We start from the raw sequence: 20,626 nt of genomic DNA, 5'->3' as shown, positions 1-20,626 counted from the left end.
CAGCTCACAAAGTTTACCTATTGGCTGCTGTGTGCTTATAGTGATATTTTCTAAAGCTAAGAATTATTTGGAAAACAAAAGTGATGAGCCAACTAACCCACATATGTCATCTTGAAATCTGAGGAGGAAATTCTGCCTACAACACATATACACACGCACACAACCAGATTTTAATATCTGATTTTCACCAAGTTCTATTAAATGGCTTCGAAATGTTTGAAACGTATCAAAAATCTCCAAGAAATCTTTATTTCAGTATTTTTCTGACAGAAATGTTTGTGAAATAAAAACATTTTTCTTTTATTCATTTATATACTCATTGAATAAACACTATTGTCCATCCTCAATAATTAGCACTCAGTTTATAACAATGAAAAGCATAGGTTCCTGCACTCAAGGACTTCAGTTTAGTGAAGGAGAGAAGCGTATGCAAGTAGCTACAACTCAGAGACAAGCTGATCAGAGAAATATAAACAACTACTTAAGGTTAAAGAGAAGGAAGTGACTAACTGCCAGGGTCTTTGAAGACCAACAAAGAGTTATGCATGAACTGGATCTTGATGGACTGGAAAAAGAGAAGCAGAAAGAATGACAGAAGGAACAAAGCCTGGAGGTATGAAAGAGCACAGTAAGCCTTCTACCACATTGAAGAAGTCTTCTACCTTTTGGTACCCCCAGCATCTAGCACCTAACCCGTAATTAATTGTAACCTGTTGACCTCGTGTCTGTGGCTGAAAGTGATGGGATCATTTTATGCTTATTATGAAATTACGATAGTGATAATGATAATGACAAAACAGGATCTTGCTATAGAGCCTGACTAAAGTGTTGAGGTGATTGTGCGAACCAGTTATTTACCATAGTAATCAACCTGCTTGCATTTTCAATTTCTAAACCCTTCATTATACTCTGATAAGTACTAGCAAATGTTACGGCTATTTGTTGAGTCTGAAAGATTAAAGAAGCTTTTCTTCTTTGACTATAGTAAAGACACCAGTTCTTCCAAAATAAATTTGTATATTCTAAATAATTCCTGTCAAAATTTCAATAATATACACACATACACACAACCAAATTACACTAAAATAAATCAGAAAAGTAATAGAAATGAAATAAAGAAAACGAGTACAAAAAAACTAAGACTAGACTAATCCTGTCAGATATAGCCTACTATAATATATTCTATAGCCTCTGAAATAAATATGTATTACTGGGTTAAAAATAAACAGAATGTATAGCTCAGAACCAGAACCCACGAAATATAGCACCATGGTATTCAATAAAGGAGACATCATTAATCAATGAGCAAGTGAAGCTTTAGTCAATAGTGCTATGTGAGTCATCAGTTAGTTTGAAAAAAAGTTTATTTATAATCTCATTTCATTTCACACACCAAAATAAATTTTAGATAAATTAAGTAAGTAAACATGAAAAATCAAACAACAGAAATTAGTTGAAGAAAGGTAAAATGAGTATCAAATGCCTAGAGGCAAAAGGATTTACTAAGCTTGGAAATGACGAAAGACGTAAGGGAAGAAATGAAAGATCACACCATACGAAAACATAAAACTTCAATACAGAAACTGAAAAATCATGAGACTAGGATCAAATTGTGGAAAGGCCTGCTGAAAATATTAAAAACTGTATCTTACTGTTTCATGAGCTTATATTACTTGACCAAAAACTCTACAGAAAAAAAGGGGGAGTGGGTGGGAGATACAAATAAATGCAAAATTAACTAAATATGAAAGGGAAATTAAAAACAATTGTATTTATTAATTATAACTAATCAATAGGCATATACAACTTATATTCATCATTAATAACAGAAACACAAAATAAAATACACATATCACTGTATTGCTGATATTTTTGTAACTAATAATATTTGACACAGATGCAGAGATGGTACAGTGGAGAATCTTGATGTTTGCTAAGGGTACTCTCATTACTTTTGTCTTCTTGATTTTTTGAAATGTCTTTAATAATGACATATTACTTTTATAATAAAAAAAGTGACACGTCTGTAATAATTAAGAAAAAGATCTTCTCCAAATTGGTGCTAAAACATAATCCCATACCCCTGGGCCAGAGGGGTTTCAGAATTCCCACTCTCTGCTTGAGAGCGATAGGCTCTCTCAGTAAAGAAGGGTGATTTCATCTATCAGCAGCTGCTGAGGCAGCAGAGTAGAGAAATACCAGTGGTCTATCTGCTCAAAATGCTTAATAACAAAAGAGGTGTTGCTATATAGCCATTATGAGTCAAAGCCAGATTTTTTTTTTTAGAAAAGAACATACAAATAACTGAAACATGTATATCCAGCAGAGATGTATGCTACAGAATTCTAAGCTGTGAACAGTGTGACTGAATCACTAGGAACTTTGCATAGAGGGTCCCCATGTGTGTAAGTGCTTCAGAAAATTTTATCATCTATTTCTCTTTTAAAAAGTTGATGGAGGCATTTGAGTTTATTTCAATAAAGTTTTAAATACTTATAAAATCACTCCATCTCTACACTCTTTGTTGGTAGTGCTGATGGGCAGTGGTGGAAATGTGTTTTGAGGGTGATTCTTGACCGTTCACTGAAATCCACGTGATGGATGAATAGAATGATACATGGGAACTACAATGTACTGATGGGACAAAGGGCCAAGAAGTTAAACACAGAGGTTAGTGGGAGAGAACTGTCATGAAGGGTCACAGAAAACTGTGCATGCTAGTTCATTCCTTGGGCTAGAAACCATTAATGAGTTTCCCCTTGTCCTTCCACCTTGTATAAAACATGTTAGAAATAAAATCAAGGTCTTCTTTTAAAATTAATTCACAAAATTGTTGAAACAGCTACACTGAATAAATTTACATTTCTCTTTTTGCAAAACCTCTTTAGAGACTACTGTCTTGTGAAGCTGTTTTGTAGAATGTATAACCGTCAGGACCAGGTCACTGTAATCTTGATTTTAACCCAGGAAGAAGGAGAAAAGGGATGATTGAGGCTAGCCTCCAGGTACCTAATCTACCGTGCAAATCAGTCCTATAAAATTTAAATAAACCTACCTTCCTTGGCTTCTATCCACCTGATAGGATACACAGAGAACTTGCCAAGCTGTGAGTCCTCATGCATCAGCTGCTGGATTTCTCCTCCACTGATCATGGGAATTTCCAATTCAGGAGTCTGGTGGTCATGCTGTCCTAGACGGAGTGAGAGCAGGAGGACCTGATTACGTAAGTGCTTATATGTTGCTTTCCTTTCTTCCGTCAGAAGGTGGAAAGGTGCTTTAGGAATGGTGATTGATAAAGAATAAGAGTGAAACTAATTTGAACTTGGTTGTAGGAAGGTTTTTCATTTACTATATCCTTTCTGTATCTAACAGGGTTAAAAGAAACCACAACAATTTTCCAACAAAGCTGAAGAATCAACACTTTAAAAAAAAAATCAGAATACAAGTTTATTAAGTGACTTGATATAAAATAAATGAAAATCAATACTTTGTCTTTATAGTAGCATTAACCAGTCAGAAAATAAAAAGAGAAATAGCCAATTCCCCCCATACAGGGTGGGAGTAGAGGAAACCTATAAGATTATACTGAGAGACAGTGAACAAAAAAGACATTTTTATAAAGTTAGCACTTCTGCCCAAATTAATCTTAAATGCAATTTCAATCACACTAAAATATTTTTATTTTTTTAAACCAGATAAAAGTTGTAAGTAAATATAAAAATAAATGTAGGCGATTGCCTGTAAATTTTTATAAAGGAGAAAACTGAGCCAGGCAGGGTGGGACACTTGCTATGTAGCTATTAAGACTGTTTACAAAGGTACTGTGATCAGATTACTGTGATACCCCTGAAGGAAGAGACAAATCAGTAGCATCCAGAAAAAGATCCAGTTACCTATGGTAACTTGACATACAGCAAAATTAACATTTTCTATTTAGTAGGTCAGTCTGCTAGGATTGCTGACCCAGCTAAAAAGGCACACAACTAAATACTAAATACTAAAATTTTCTATATATATCATATATCTGAATATATGTGTATACATATAGACATGCAATTTGTTTTTTTCACTTGCATCTTGGACTTTTGTCATCAGTACATACATCTATCTCTTTCTTGCTTAAAGACCTTTGAATGTAATGATGTAATTCTTTTAGTGGGCATAGGAATTGGGTACAGTTTTTTAAGGATACATTCATAGAAGCATAATTACTAGGCAAAAAGATGTGAGCACTCAAAATATTACAAGTTATTGCTAAATTTCTGGCACAGAATTTTAGAAGAAATTCCTCATGTGGTTTCTTTTTTTAAGGGATTATTTTCAGTTGATGTATGGCGGTTTTAATTTGCCCACTAATCTACTTGATCAAGATAACAAGTATTTAATTAAGCACTTTCTTTGCTTCTGACAGTTAACTAAGGACTGGGGCAGAAGGCATGGGATGGTCAAGGGAGACAATAGAAAGTCTTTACCCTTAAGACTATTTTTTATTTATTTTTTTAATTTTTTTATTGTTACGTTAATCACCATACATTACATTATTAGCTTTTGATGTAGTGTTCCATGATTCATTGTTTGTGCATAACACCCAGTGCTCCACGCAGAACATGCCCTCTTTAATACCCTTCACCGGGCTAACCCACCCCCCACCCCCCTCCCCTCTAGAACCCTCAATTTGTCTTTCAGAGTCTATCGTAAGACTATTTTTTAAAAAGTAAAGAAAACTTTTTACAGATACTTAAGTACCAAATTGGGTGATAGTGTCTACTACACATGTTTTAAAAGAATCAGAGATAAAGGTTTTTAAAAAGACAAAATTTGGCTATTTTCTACAAATACATTCCCCCAAACGGTTATGACTCCAAATCCATTTGGATCTTAGTATGTATGGTGATTATTATCGATAATGTCCATGATAACTGACCGATGAAAACAAGTTCTTCTATACCTTAAGAAAGTTCAAATCACATAAATGATCCTGAGACAAGCTCTTAAGGGGAAGGAAGGAAGGAATGTACCCAACACGTAACAGGTACTATGTGCCAGGTGCTTCGATTAGAGTCTCTTCTATTTTTTTCACCGCTGGTATGACTTGGAAGGAGGATTCTTTAGCAGCGATTATCTTAAATGAGAGACAGTTCTAGGGACAAAGGAGGACAAAAGAAAAGCTGGCAACTGTAGATCTCCTGTCTGCCTAGCACCGTGCTAGAACCTTGAAGCACACTGTTTTGTTTCACACAGACTACTCTAAAGCGGGCTCAAAGATACCTTCTAACTGGATACCAGAAGAGGAAGTACTAAGGACAGAATGGGATCTTCAGGGACACAGTCCAAAGAAGTTTCCATTTTAGGAACAGAGGTTAAAAGTACAAGAGAATGGCCCTTGGCTGATAGAAGTCACCTTACATACATACACCTGGGAGGTTACCCTAGCACCAACACAACCACCACCTACCCCTACCACTCTCCATCAGCCAATGGCTGACTGTATGGAACACAAAAGGACAGTCTGCCTCAAATCATGATAATTCTACTGTACCCTGTATGCCTCAGAGTCCCCCACTGTTCAGACCAACAACAGAATTTACCTGTGACTATATCCTCGATGAGCAATGGACCTATACCTGTTTTGCCTTCCTCTCTGTTATAGGTTTTTCCGGAAGAGCACTCTCTCAACAAGTCACTTGGCCTGAATCTGTCTCTGGGTCTGCTTCTAGAGAACCCAACCTAAGATAAAAGGCATTCGGGATCCTCGCCATGTTTCTGTTTATCACATCTAACAATTTCTCATCCTCACAATGACTCTACAAAGTAGGTGCTATTATTCCAATTTTATGAATTGGTATATTAAAATTCACCCCCTGGGCCAGAGTCAGCAAAGAGGCAGATAGATCCCAGAGAGAACAGAAATCAACTGCTTAAATAGTTCCCCAAAAGAAATTCCCAAAGGCTGCCTTTAATAGAGAGGTATCTGGCTATCCCCCTCTGGGGCCATCCATTCTAACTTTCTACAAACTTACCCCTTTAAAGTTGTACATGAGGACACAAGATGTAGATTTTTCAATCTATGTTATAAAGTCAATGTTCTAAAGCTTTAAAGTTAATCTTACTCATTTCTAATCTCTGGCATGTGGAACACACTAAAGATTTTTCAAATTAATGCATGTCTGAGAACTCCAGGAACTAAATAGGAAATGTAATTTCTCCTGGCTTGGAGTCTCCACTATTGGTACCTTCCATACAGCTAGAACTCCTGCCCCTGTAGTGAGTTTGTTGACCTGAATGCTGATAACATTTCTACTTCCTCTTCTAATTGGGTGGGTCAGAACCAACAACAGATTCATAAATAAACAAGGCTGGAAATCTGATGCTGAACTCTGAATGGTTTAGAACTTTCTGGACCAATCTTCTGGCCTTGAGGTAAGCCTTCATGTGACTAACAAGAACAGCAAATATATACAGAATGGGAAACTACAGCACACTTGACAGGGTGGAAGAGAAGTTAATTGAGCACAAAGTGGAATTTTCAGTTTAGACCAAGGTGTGTTACAGTCTACTGGTTGGCTGACATTAATGAAAGGAGCAACCTATTAATGTTGACAAGTAAATCTGAGCTTCTCTCTATAAGGCTACAATGAGGTCCTACTGTTTGAATTTCATAAGTCTCAGTGATACCTCGAAGGGCTGCCTCTAAATCAGATTAGGTGTCTAAAAGCCCTATGGTCTAGAACAGTGAAGTACACTTATGAGTGGACTACAAGTATCTTTAGAGATAACCCAACACTCTATCCCAGCCCACCCTCATAGCTGCCTCTCAGAGCATCATATTTTCCACTGATGCACTACAGATTCATAAATGTAGTGAAACACTGAAAACAATTGTTTCATTAAGACTTTTGAAAATTCCTCTTGACACTACATCTATAAGACCTTGTCTTCAGCTGCTTCAACATTTCAAATTTTCTAAGACTTTCAGTACAGGCCTGCTAAATGCCTTTAATTCCAAAACATGTGTATTTTTCCCCTTCCAAGTTATTTCCTTACCAATGTGACCATGGAGCAGGGATGTCAGAGGTGGGAATAATTATATTGTCACAAAGATAATTACTTTTTTCTTCCAATGCTGGAAGGCAGAGCCAGGAATGAGCCATGGCATCAGTCTAGGAGATAGAAGATTTATAACTACAGGTTTTTAAAGCTGCTAGTGGAAAATGAAGAGGGAGAAATGCATGGCAGGTGAATGCATTTGGGGTAGATTACACAACAGAACAAGAATAAATTGCTATGTCTGTCAGAATAGATGGATCTAGAAATAGTTCAATCCTCAGGGCCAATGTGATCATAGCAATTTGTTTTTCCCTAAAGGTCTCAAGCTTATCTGTTTTTCCAGAAAGCAAAGCCGAACAAAACAAAACTCGGGAGGAATCCAAATGACCCATATTAAAAGAATAATATGGGAAATAATGTTAATACTACTTAATTCCAATTTCCCTGCTAAACCCATAGGCCAGTGTTGCTTGCATCAGACCTGCTTGCATCAGAATCACCCTGGAGGCTTTTCAAAACAACAAAAACAAGCAGACGAAAATCTACTTAATCATAACGGAATCTTCATCTAAAATAATCTCCCCCCATGATCTAGATTCACACTTGAAGTTGAATATGGTGATTTTGCCCTCAGCAATAAGGACTGGAAAGACAGGAGCTTGAGAAATGGTATTTTCATCTATTGAGTATTTCATTATTGAGTAGTTGCTGCCTCTCTTGACTCTCTTCACCTTTTACATATCAGCTGACAAGTCAGCAGGTACGCAGCTCTGATCCCAGAAAAGACCCCCCCCACAAGAGCATAAATTTGGTAAAGCCACCTCCTCATTGGCATCCCCTCTCCCCACTCCCACGCACCAGGCAAGGGAGCTTAAATCTCCAAACAGAAGGAGCGAAGCTGGAGGTCTTGGCTGGGAGATGCCACAGTTCTGTAGGTGAGGTCATAAGGATAACTGAATTTCAATGTTTCTCTTTTTCTTTCACGTGACATAGAAAACTAGAATGCTGAGAGATAAAGAACTGAAACGTTGGAAAGAAGTACAAATATTGATTATGGATTTGGGGTTGGCAACTTATTGATCCCTATCTTCACTGCTGAAAATGGCTCTTCACCACACATGCTTTCCAGGAGTTTTTGAAGCTGAGCTCAAGAGGTTTCTCTGCTATGCTTCCAACGTCTTTGCAAATGGCCAAGCACATACCCCCTACAGTTATTGCCCCCTATTCAACTTGAGCAGCTTTATCTGTTTTACACAGTAACCTTCTGTTTCAGATTATACTTAAAGGGTTTCACTGTATGCACCTAATTCAGGTTTTGAAAACCATTTAGGTTTTAGGAGTCGCAGTTCTATTCTAAGTAACAGTGCCAACCCTGTACCACGTTTATTGTAACTCTGTCTAAGCCAGAGCACTGGTAGAATTTTGATCATAAAAAAGAGAAGGTGTGCTTTCTCCCTTGCAGGATAAGTGTGATGTTGAACAAGATAAACCTGAAAATTACTCAGAAATTAACATTGTGTATTGTTATAACCACGCATCAATAGACTCCATTTTAGATTGTGGTTTTAGGGTGTTAGCAGATTTGAACCCCATTTGCTTGGTTGACTAATCTACCCCCTGGTAAAACAGGTTCTTCTAGTTTTCCTGTGTAGAGAAGAGGTAAAGAGAAATGAATGCATTTAATCATTTTTTTTAAAAGATCATTCAGTTTACTGTGTGGAGAACAGATTATTTGGTGGGAAGTTACTAACAACAGGGAAGCCAGTAAGGCCGTTAGTACCATAATCCAGACAAGAGGTAAAAACCCACCCTTCGAAGAAAAGTTATAGACATAAACAAGTCTGACATAGATGCCTAATGGATCTCCTCTGCCACACCAGAAGAGAAGGGGAATAGTGCAGCACATAGACAACAGAACAAGACTGCCTTGGTTCAAATGCCAGCTTTGGTCATTATAGGACTTTGAACAAGTTACTTGATTCTGACATCTGTTTTCTTAGGAGGCTAAAAGTAGAACCCACCTCAGAAAATTGTCAGGAATAAAGGAATAAGTGCAGGTGAAATGTTTAGAATAGTTCCCACCAGGCAGTAAGTTTTTGCCTGGCACATGAAAGGTCTAAATGGGGCCCCTAGAGGGCAGCAGAGGAAAAAGAACAAAAGTGAAAGCTCAAAGAGCCAGATTCACATTAGTTAGCAAGGAAAATATACCATCTGATGAGATAAAACCAGGGACAAGCCTTCTATGAACCATGCAACATGGAGGCTGAGCTCAAGATCACATATAGCCTGCTATTTGTTCTTGCTAATAAAGATATTAGTATAGGCAAAAGCAGTGATGCAAGCCAAGTCTGGTAATGAGAAGGATCCAGGCATTCATCTGAGAACACACTTCCAAATGGCTTACTCACACAGCCAGCAAGTTGACGCCGGCTGTTTGCTGGGAGCTCAGCTGAGGCCCACTTCTTCTGAGCTTCTCAGTGCAACCGAACGTGCTTCCTACCTTTGGAGAACTGCCCACCTCCTTTGCAGCTAGGACACTGGGCTCTAACACAGGCCCTGACAATCACACACACCTGAGCAAGGTTTTGAATCAGAAGCATGTGTTGCAGAGAAACAAGTGCCATCTGGGGTCCATTCTGGTAAGAATGGCAGCAGGTAAATCAGATTCCGGAGGAAGGGATGGCCAAGGTCACACACCAGCCAGGACGCAGCACCAGCAACGTGTGCATGCCTGGCAGAAGCAACAGAGCCATTTCTACCAGAGCAGTTTTTCAGTGTGATTCTGGGCACTGGTCCTGGCCAGGGCCTCCCAACCTGGTTTCTGGCCTTCTGGGAAATCAATTCCTTGTCTGCTCACACTAAATTTCAATTAGTAGCAATTAAGGACTCCGACAGAGACAAGTAGGGTGTTTGTTCCCAGTCTGCCCCAGGTCTGACACCTCTAGAGAAAGGAACCGGAAGCCAGAATGGCAGAAATTATTTCAATAAGCAATTTTGTGATGCTTAGTGTCTGAACAACAGTACTTCGTTCGCCAGGTAGACAAAGTTCTACACTGAGCAGGAACATGACCCCTTGCCCACTTTTCCCTGGAATGCAGCAGAGTCCTGGCACCAAGGGGGCTCTGGGGAAATAGTCTTCAAACATCTGTTAGAAGTTCAAATTCTAAAAAAAAAAAAAAAAATTGTTCAAATTCTTCTTTAGTGAAATCAACATAGAAAGAGACCCCTTATGAACTGGATAAAAGCGGACTGCTTTGGTTGAGGTGGGACGTGGAGCTCACTGAGGGCCCTAGTAGATCCCTACACCCACTCTGAAGTCAATCTGCAGGACTCAATGATGGTGCCCGACAGGGAGGCTCACTGAGTCTGTGACACCCAGAAGACCATGGAGAATCTCCTGAAAGGACACCTGGCAGGTGCATGCCAGAAAAGCTGCAGGTCCCAGGTGAGCATATTTATCTCTGAACACATTCTCTGAGGGCCCCCAGAAAGCTGGTGGGGAGGAAACTTTGCAGGGACTTCAGGTCTTGTTTCAGAAATTGGAGAGAATTAACCAGAGGGATTTGAATAGTACACAACTAGTATCTTTTCTAATGCAATCTAATAATGAAGCCTGGAGAAATTTTGGTTACACACCTTTTTAGTCAGCTATATCTTATTAATGGTACATTATGCACGTTCAAGGTAAGTTGCCTTAAACCTTAGTAAACTCGTTCATTAATTTCTGTTGTAAACTCAGCCTTGTGGGAGAGCAACTTAAGTTAATCATGATTCCTCTCTGCCTTGATCTCCAAGGCTCATCCATGCCCTTCCATCCACCCCACTGCAAGGACCTCTGACATTTCTCAGAGCCCCAGGCATCTCCTGGCACCACCTTCTCTGGATTCAATCTTTGCCTGCTGGATTGGATGTCCTTACATCACCTTAGCTGCCTTTTAAAACAAATCCCTGTGGGTATTAGAATGGAAAGATATGAGCATGGGAGAAATGTGGGGCTCATACCCTTACTGGCAGTGAGATTTCAGGAAAGTTGTCTAATCTCTCTGAGCATCCAAATGGATATAATAACCTTGTTATGAGATAAGGTATCTGAAGTGATACCTGGACCTAGAAGTTATACAAAAACGTTACCCACTTTAATGAGGGCATTTATATTCTCAAGAGCACACTCACCATCCAGGTTTGGCCCTCTCACTGCATTGGTCTCCCAGTCTGACAGCCAGGACCAGGTGACAGCAGATCCCAGACACTTCAAAGACATTACATCAAGAAGATCTAATGCAAATCCAAAAAGAACAGAAGAGTCCAAATGAGGAAGTTTGCCCAACTGAAGAAATGTCCAAAATGTAGCCATTAAGACAGAGTTGGGGGATCAGAAGCTTGGCAAATTGCTTATAGGACACAAACACACAAAAGACAAGATAAAGCATTTTGGATGAATCTGGGGTGATCATAGGTCACTATTTTTCCCCAGAGACAATCCTGATTTATCCTCATTGCCCCAAATAACTACCAATACCACCTTGCTTCACTCTCAAGAGAGGCCCAGTTTGGATGAGGAATTGTATGCTCATAATGCAGGCAGGCTTAAGGGGCACACAATGATCTAGTTAAGGAGGTGAGTTGGAAACCAGACAGGGTAATTCCAGGGGCAGTAAGCTACTGGAGGTATAAAGACCTTAATGCCTCAGCCAGGAAGGCTCTTACAGGATTCCTTCAGTAATAGGAACTAGAGGCTATAACTAGACACAACCTCCAAGTGTAAGCTGATGAGCCACAATCAAAAGTAGAAGGGCAAAACGTCTGGGGAGCTGAGCATAAATACAGAGTTAGAACTCCAAAGGCCTCCCACTGCCTTGTCATAAAGTCCAAACTCCTTAGCAGGATCTGGCTCCTGCCTACCACTACAATCTTTCCGTAAGTAAAAGTTCCCCTGTATGCCAACCAAGCATTGGCCATAACAAAATAATTACAGTGTCTCAAATGCAGCAACAAGCTCATCCTTTTTGTATTCTTGGCTAAAAGGCCTTTTCTGCTGTATCTTCTGGATCATTCCTGCTTCTCAAAATTGGGATGCTCAGAGATCCCCTCCTCCAGAAGACCCCCACCAGACTGGATTAGGTGACCCTTCTCTGCACTTCTAAGATCCCTTTGTCCTCATCCTCATTACCACGGCGATGACTCTATCCTGTAACTGATCATAACCTAATATTTCTCCCTTAATTGAAGAAAAGGTCTCTGTGTTTCATCTTTATATTCCTGCTGCTTAATATACAACCTGACATGTAGTTGGTTCTCAACATATTTTTATTGTTTGAATAATGAATCCCGTCTCAAGCTAATGATGCTAGAATTATTTTTAATGTTTTTTTTCCACCTTAATAACCAAATACAATGACCGAAATAATTGGTCAACCAAGCCCATTGCTCACCCTCTAAATTAGGATCTGAATTCAAATTTGGACTACTTCAATAGCTTCTTATTGGATTTCCCAATTTAAATATACTTCAAATCCATCCTTCACATAAATGCCAGATGTCTCCACTTAAAATGCCACTTTGTTAGGTCATTCCCCTGCCCCGAAACCTGAAGGAAGACAACGTTTTATGAACAGTGGTGGGACAGTAAAATGGTGACAACCACTTTGGAGAACAATTTTGCCTTATCTCATAAAAGGTGAATATCCACATATCCTATGACCCAGAATTTCTGCTCCCAGATGTATAACCTAGAAAAACTCTTACACAGGGCACAGGAGAGAAGACATAGCATAAAATGCTCCCAAAAACAAACCTCAATAGAATAAAAAATAGAAAGGTAAAAAAGTGGTATAGTCACAAAGGCTGTATCATACAGGGGTGAAAATACACTGGAGCTACATGGACAACATGACTATATCTTAAAAAGGTAGTATATGGGAAAAGCAAGTTCTAAAGGCGACAAACAGTATGACACCATTTTAATATGGCTCAAAACAAGAAAACTACAATGTTATATATGTATGTGCTAGAATTATCAACAGAATGATAAACACAACTTACAGAAAAATGGTTGCTTCTTAGGGAGAGGCAGGAAAAGAAAAGCACATGATACAAGTAATGCATTAATACATTATTTTTTTTTTAGTTGGAAAGGTGGGTCATGGGTGTTTTTTTATTATGGTACTGCATTCTTTTGCGTATGTGAAATATTGCATAATAAAAATATATAAAGGATGACCAATATAGAGAGGGCCAGAGCAGTTAATTAAAATCAGTAGGGAACAACTTGCTGGAAATTGCAAAGATTCTACGTCCTCCAAGGGAAGGCTGCCTAGATCTGGCCTTTCACTTCCAGGCATTGGAGACCTGTCTTGAGGAGTCACAGGAGATGTACTCATGCTCACTAAAACATGCATGAGCCAGAGGAAGACATCAGAATGCCAACATACATGTTTACAATGAAAAAAAAAACAAAAACCTCACATAACTGAACAGACTCATCTAGCATGATTAGCATACCCTGTATCTGTAGTCAAACTACATAGAAAGTCAGATTATAATCAGAAGGCTCATTATTGACCTTCTGACCTTCCACAAGAATTTTTGGTGGGAGGGGATGGTTTACTAACTTATCATGCAACTGTGAAAATATACGGCAGCTACAAAGAATATGAATATATCTTAGAAACTTAATACAAAATATAGCTTCATATTTATATCTGCATGTGCAAACCTGCACGGGGATTAAAAGTTCACTCTGTGAGCATGGATCAACATTAAGGAGTTGGGCAAAATGAGAAGAGAAAGCCAAGACTCGGCTTCCCATTGTCTTCAGGAGGGTCCACCATATCACACTTGATGCTACTCTTCTCACACCCAAGACAGACACCATTCAATGACGGTAGTTTTTTCCCCCCCAGGAATCGCCTCACGATCCCTTTCAACTGAGTTTTTCACTAGTAAATTGGTGATGATGCTGGGGGAGGGGTGTGATGGTATCAACTTACTAAAGCATTCAATAGGGTAAATGGGTCAAGTCCTAGAAAAATTTTTGCTACATTTCCCCATTTTCTCTCCTACATAGGATGTATTTTGAGTAAAAATACCCGGATAATAAATTAGGTAAGAGGAACTTTTGCTTATTTTTCTGTATGTAAAAAATTTGTAACCATTATGATGTTCACTGTAGAAAATTCAAAAAAATATAGGAGACATAAGAAAAAAAAAAAAGGAGTCCTCAGAAATCTCACCACCCAATGATAACTACATTTTAGCATACATAGATCCTTCCCTTCCTTTCTAAATGCATATATGTATTTGAAATATATACTCTTTTACTAATAGGATCATCTTTATTCACAACTTGCTTTTCTATTCTATCGTGGGGTCTTTCCTACACCCGTGAATATTGCTATGCATCACCCTAATACCTACATTGTACTATGTTGTTTGTGCTTTTGACTTCAAGTGACAAAACCCAGATATAAATGGACTCGAACAAAAGAGTAAGCTAATCACAGCAATGTCCAAAATAGCCAAACTATGGAAAGAGCCTAGATGTCCATCAACAGATGAATGGATAAAGAAGATGTGGTGTATAGATACAATGGAATATTATGCAGCCATCAAAAAAATGAAATCTTGCCATTTGCAACGACGTGGATGGAACTGGAGGGTGTTATGCTGAGTGAAATAAGTCAATCAGAGAAAGACAAGTATCATATGATCTCACTGATACGAGGAATTTGAGAACCAAGACAGAGGATCATAGGGGAAGGGAGGGAAAAATGAAACAAGACGAAACCAGAGAGGGGGAGACAAACCATAAGAGACTCTTCATCTCAGGAAACAAACGGAGGGTTGCTGGAGTGGAGGGGGGTGGGAGGGATGGGGTGGCTGGGTGAGGGACACTGGGGAGGGTATGTGCTATGGTGAGCGCTGTGAACTGTGTAAGACTGATGAATCACAGACCTGTACCTCTGAAACAAAGAATACATTATATGTTAATTTAAAAATTTTTTTTAGAAAGAGGAAGCTAATCCGATTGCCGGAACTAAGGAAAGGTTGACTAATTGAGGAAAGAGCAAGGATGCAATGGAACCTCAGGAGAAATGAGGACCAGGGACCCCAACAGCACTGAGACTTCTGTCCTCCTGATCCATTTGCTTTTTTCTTGGTCTACTTCATGCTCTTTCACTCTAGCATGGATTTTTCCACACAGCAAGAAACATTGCTCTAACTGTACTGACTATGTAATTTTCAGGGTACAAAGTTCAAAATCTCAAGGAAGATGCTCATTACTTAATTCCCACCCCCGTGTCAACTAGCTACTAGAATATGGCAACTCCCATGGCAGCCACTTGAATAAGCAAAGGCAGGTCCTATGAGAACAGAGCTACTGAGCAGATGAAATTACAGATATTCACCATCATTCACTGAATCAAATCCTATTAATGGACATATAAGAGGCTTACAATTTTTAATTACCATACATAAGGCTCAGTAAATATTTTAAATTTTAAATTAAGTTCACTACTGTGAACATTCTCACGCATTTTTAGCACATACCTGATCATATCCTTATATTCCTAACATCGGGCTCATTCAACTTATTTACTCATTCAGTAAATCTTTTTAGCATCTACTGTGTGCCAGGCTCTATTCTTGGCACTAGGAAAACAGCAGTAAACAGTTAAAAAGCTTCTGAGAGTAAGAGTTTGGGCAGCCACTGTGTATATTTTGAAATTAGAGCTTTCAGGATTTGTTAGGGAACTGGACATGGCGTGTAAGAGTCAAATCTTTCCCTGAGCAAATGGGGAAGACCAGACGAGGAGCAAGTTAGAATAGATCTGTTTGGGGCATGTTAATCTGAGATCCAATTTAGACTCCCATGCAAAATTTTAATTCAGGAAAGGATTCAAATACATGGAGATTCAGAGATTGGGGAAATAAAGAGGACCAAGCAAAGGAGTCAAAGGTGGTCACTGAGGCAGGAGGGAAAAGAGGGAAGAACGCCTTGTAAGGCAGTGAGGAAAATTTAAGCAGCAAGGAGTGACGGATTATGTTAAATGTTGTTGACAGATAAATAGGATGAAGGTGGAGAGAGGCCCACTGAATTTGGAGAACCTGGCACCTATCTATCAGTGACTCCTGTGGAGTGGTGCAGTGAGGAGAAACACCTGATTAGAACAGGTTCAAGAGAGAATGGGAAGAATTGGGACAGCGAGTGTAGCCAACTGCTTTGCTAGGTTTCACTCTCGAGGTGAACAAAAACTGGGGATACAGCTGAACAAAGAAGTGGGGTTAAGACTTTCTTAAGATGGTGAAAATACATCTGTATGCTGGCAAGAATAATTCCTTATTAAGGGAAAGGCTGTGGATGAAGGAGCGGGATGGAACAAGGGCTGGAGCAGATCACTGAGTCAGCAAGAGGGTAAAAGGATTCAGAGCACAGGGCGGGTGTAGGAGCACAGAGGCAGATGGTGGGAAAATGCAGTGTGGGAGGGGGAAGTTCACGTCCAGTGCTGCAGCTTTTCCAGTGAAAAGCAAGCAAGGTCATGGTTGAGAGTGGGGCCCAAGGAGGAGGTGTTGGAGGTAACTGGAGAGGACAGAAGCAAACTGGCTGCTTGAGAGACTGGGAGAATAATGGACTAGACAAATGCAGTATGGCTGCAGGGCAGCCCTCAGATGCCTTTTGAGATTTCATGATCATGGTTGTAAAGTGAGCCCAGCCAGTGCGGTTGTGGGTTTTTCTCCAGCAATGCCCAGCCGATGGGGGCGAAGGAGTGAAGCACAGGAAAACAGGATTTTAGTGGGACTCTGGTTTTTCCAGATGAATAAGACAAGGCAAGCAAGAAACAGGAGAGTCGAGTGGGGATGCTAAAAAGAGACTTTAATTAGGTGGCTCATGGCCTTCTCTCTCTCAGCCCACACACTTTTTAATGGCTTCTCAAAGTCTAGCTGTATTAGTTTCCTATCACCGCTATAACAAATTACCATGAATTTAGTGGCTTAAAACAACACAAATGTATGATCTTACTGTTCTATAAGCTGGAAGGCTGGCACAGGTCTCACTGGAATAACATCACTGCGTCAGCAACATCATGTCCCTTTATGGAGGCTCGGAGCAAGAATCTGTTACCTTTTCCAGTTTCTGGAGACCTCATTCCGGCATCTTCAGTACTAGCAACACGGGTAAATCCTTCTTACGTTGTATCACTGACCTCTTCTCCTGACTCCCTCTTCTACTTTTAAGGACCCTGTGATGATATTGGGTCTACCTGGGTACTCCAGAATCATCCCTTTAAGGTCAGCTGATTAGCAACCTCAACTCCATCGGCAACCACAAATTCCCTTTTGCCCTATAACAGCATATTCACAGATGCTGGGCATTAGGATGTGGACATCTGTGGGTTTATCATTCTGCCTCCCAGAATGCGTAATGCCAAAGTGTCCTGTAGAAGCATCACACTCCCATCTAGTATGAAAAGGACTTTTCATCACTACCCTGCAAGCTGTAGGCATTGTTTTGTTTGTTTTGTTTTCATTTTGCCAATTCGTCAGTGGGCAATGATATCACATACAGTTTTACTTGCATCTACTTGATTACTAATGAGTCTAAGCATATAGATGAACTTTTATTCTTCTGTGAAGAAAATCTTTGCCCTTTGCACAATTTTTAAAGGTCTTTTTTGTTTGCTTTTCTAAGAGTCAAGAGATATTTTAAATCTTTGCCTAGCATATATGCTGTAAATATGGGGGTTTTTTTTACAGGTCATCATTAGTTTCTCAACTTTTTTTTTTTTTATTACCTAGTCAAATCTGTCAAAATTTTTTGGGTGGGTGGGGGTGCTGGCCTTTGTGCTCTGTTCAGAAAAATATTCTCTACAATAGGAAAATAAAATTTCCCTGAGTTTCTCAGTGCATCTGTAAAAAGTCCTAAGCCTCCTAAGACACGGAAATACAGAAGATGGGGAATGTTTATTCTCACTTCCCCTAGAAGGATTTTGCTCCACACATACCATGAGAATTAGATCTGTAGCCACTTTTCTAGTGAATTGCTCTAATCCAAGAGGGCCAAATGGTTACAGCCAGGCAAGGCCACAAGGGGTCAGGAAAATGGGAGCTGTTTCTCCTTAGGTAATTACATTTTAAAAAGGAAGAAGCCCAGACTTTAAACACATATCTAGGTCATAAAAGATGCAGACACCCAACATTTGTGCTCCTTTAGAAGACATATTTACATTCCAGAAGATTAGAGTGAGAACCACGGACCCTTTCCATACCTTCTGGAAGGAGTAAAGGGTTTTGTTCTCTCTCTCCTTTCAGGAGGAGAGAATAGCTGTCTCTCCTCCTATAAACAAATAAGGAAAATCCATATAGCCAAGTCACTGTGTCATAAAGTTTGACCTGGTTTACCTGGTTTTCATCACATTACCCCAGGGATAAGGGCTGGGACAGTTTAAGCCTTCTCACTTGTTATTACTGCAAGGTAATTGTAAGAAACCTATCTTTTACCCAGAGGACATTCCATGTACATTTAGGTTTAAATTAATAAAGAGGAATATTAAAAACCCAACAGCCACTCCAAAATTATAAAAACATTCTATCTTCTGGTAAATTATAGTTTCATTTCATACATTTCAATGTCGATCCATCTGTGTTTTATTTGGTATATGGATAGAGTGAGACATGGATTCGGTTTTTCCCCCACAAATGGTTCTCCAATTGCCAGAAACTCATTTCTAGAAAAAAGCACTTTTTCCTCTGTGATTTGAAATCTCAGTGGGGTGGGAAGCACACAGAGACATTTTATTCCTATTTTATAATAAGGAAATCCAAGGGCCAAAAGGGTTAAATGATTTAAGGTGACTAAGAACCGTTGGTGAAGCCAGGGCTAAATTTTTAGTCAAATGGTCAAAGTTCTCTCTTGTTCTCTCTCCCTGTGGGGGGTAGGGGGGGTGTAAGGGGGTGGAGAGTGTTTCTGTAGTTTTTTTCTGGTAACCAGTGGGTTGTTGTACCCAAAAAAAAATCTACAGGAAAAAATGATTGGAAGATGATGACATGGTGTGATATTTAGCATTGATCACCACCCATCTTGAGCAAAACACAGTATCAGTAGCACTTTCTCCTTACTACAGATTCTCAGAACCAATTCCAAAGTGACTTTGTGCCTTTTTCCTTATCTATATGCTGTTTCGTCCAATGGCAAAAGCTTAGGAAATTTGTAAATATATAAAGCACAATGCCTTCTTAAATATAAAATTAAAGAAGAAAACTGCTGTCAAAACTTTGACTTAACATATATTAAAAGTAAGCAATTAAAAAACTTAACCTATGAATTACTTTTTTCCAAGGACCATTATTCAAAACTAAGAAAAAAGAATTTTCCCTGTGACCAACTTCATACAATCACAAACACACTATTGTTTTATTGTTAATCCTTAAAAATGTGTCTAATAAGTCTGGTGATTTATTTACATCTTTTACTTAAGGATCCCCCCAAGATTTCAACTGAAATGGAAAAAAAAAAAGCATCAAGAAAACGATCCTGCCCCAAGCTAAATGCAAAGTTTGCAGGGGCCACCGACTGAGCAGAACCTCAGATGCTTGTGTACTCAGAAATATCACAGACTGCTGAAGGTCACTGGCCCTATGAGTTGTGGCTATGTGAAGGCCACCATCCATTTGTGCCTCTGACTTAACTTTAACTCACAAAATGTAGGCATGCCTGGTGAATTTTTGCTTGCTTTTTCTACTTGTTTAGACAACTTTCAGACATTAAAAAATATTAAATTAAATGGAAAAAATGCATATAAATTTTTTAATTCATTCAACCAATGTCACTGAACACATTTTTATGTGTATTTGTTTTATATAATTCTAATTATAGAATAAATAAAATGTTTTACTCATTATCACTTAACATTACTTTCAGCATTACATCTTCTGCACAGTTATATTTTTTATTTGATCATAAATTCAGTGGCGATTAAACAGTCCATTTCATTATAAAATATAATTTGCTTAACGGTTTCCCTTTTATGTTCACTTAAATTGCTCTTAGGTTTTTGCTGTTAGAAATATTACAGTATGCATTAAGATATTGCCCCATATAAGTTATTTTTTTAATAATTAATTTAGAAAGAATCTTTTTTTTTAAAGATTTTATTTATTTATTTGAGAGAGAGAATGAGAAAGAGAGAGAGCACATGAGAGGGGGGAAAGTCAGAGGGAGAAGCAGGCTCCCTGCTGAGCAGGGAGCCCGATGCGGGACTCGATCCCGAGACTCCAGGATCATGACCTGAGCCGAAGGCAGTTGCTTAACCAACTGAGCCACCCAGGCGCCCTAGAATGAATCTTTAGAAAGGATACCAAAGGATTAAAAGTCATGCACATTTTCATGGCTCTCTACCAAATTATTTCCTAAGGACTCAGAGTCATTTGCAGAACCACCAACAAAGTATGAATATACCCATTTCCCTGGTAAACCCGTGACTTTGGATTTTCATATGAACTCTTGAAATTTTCAAATAATTCTTCACTGTCTGAGTTAATCAATTTTAATTACTGGCAAATTTTAATGCCTTCCCAAATA

General features: G+C 39.0%; 1 long non-coding RNA gene across 2 annotated transcripts in view; it reads left to right on the top strand.

Annotated features, from left to right (window-relative positions):
• The window catches only part of LOC113923123, a 36,974-nt gene extending 28,463 nt beyond the window's left edge, over positions 1-8,511 (top strand). Inside the window, exons 4-6 of one of the 2 annotated variants that reach the window (XR_003520180.1) lie at positions 3,083-3,223; positions 5,651-5,811; positions 8,041-8,511. This is a non-coding gene — a long non-coding RNA (uncharacterized LOC113923123). Of the gene's footprint in view, positions 1-3,082; positions 3,224-5,241; positions 5,372-5,650; positions 5,812-8,040 lie in introns of those variants that run through there. The other variant, XR_003520181.1, reaches the window with a different exon arrangement.
• The last annotated feature ends 12,115 nt before the right edge of the window (positions 8,512-20,626 follow it).

The sequence above is a fragment of the Zalophus californianus genome, chromosome 9, assembly GCF_009762305.2.
Source record: "Zalophus californianus isolate mZalCal1 chromosome 9, mZalCal1.pri.v2, whole genome shotgun sequence".
Lineage (NCBI taxonomy): Eukaryota > Metazoa > Chordata > Mammalia > Carnivora > Otariidae > Zalophus > Zalophus californianus.
Note: the sequence above shows the minus strand (reverse complement) of the source record. Positions and strands in the feature narration are given on the sequence as shown.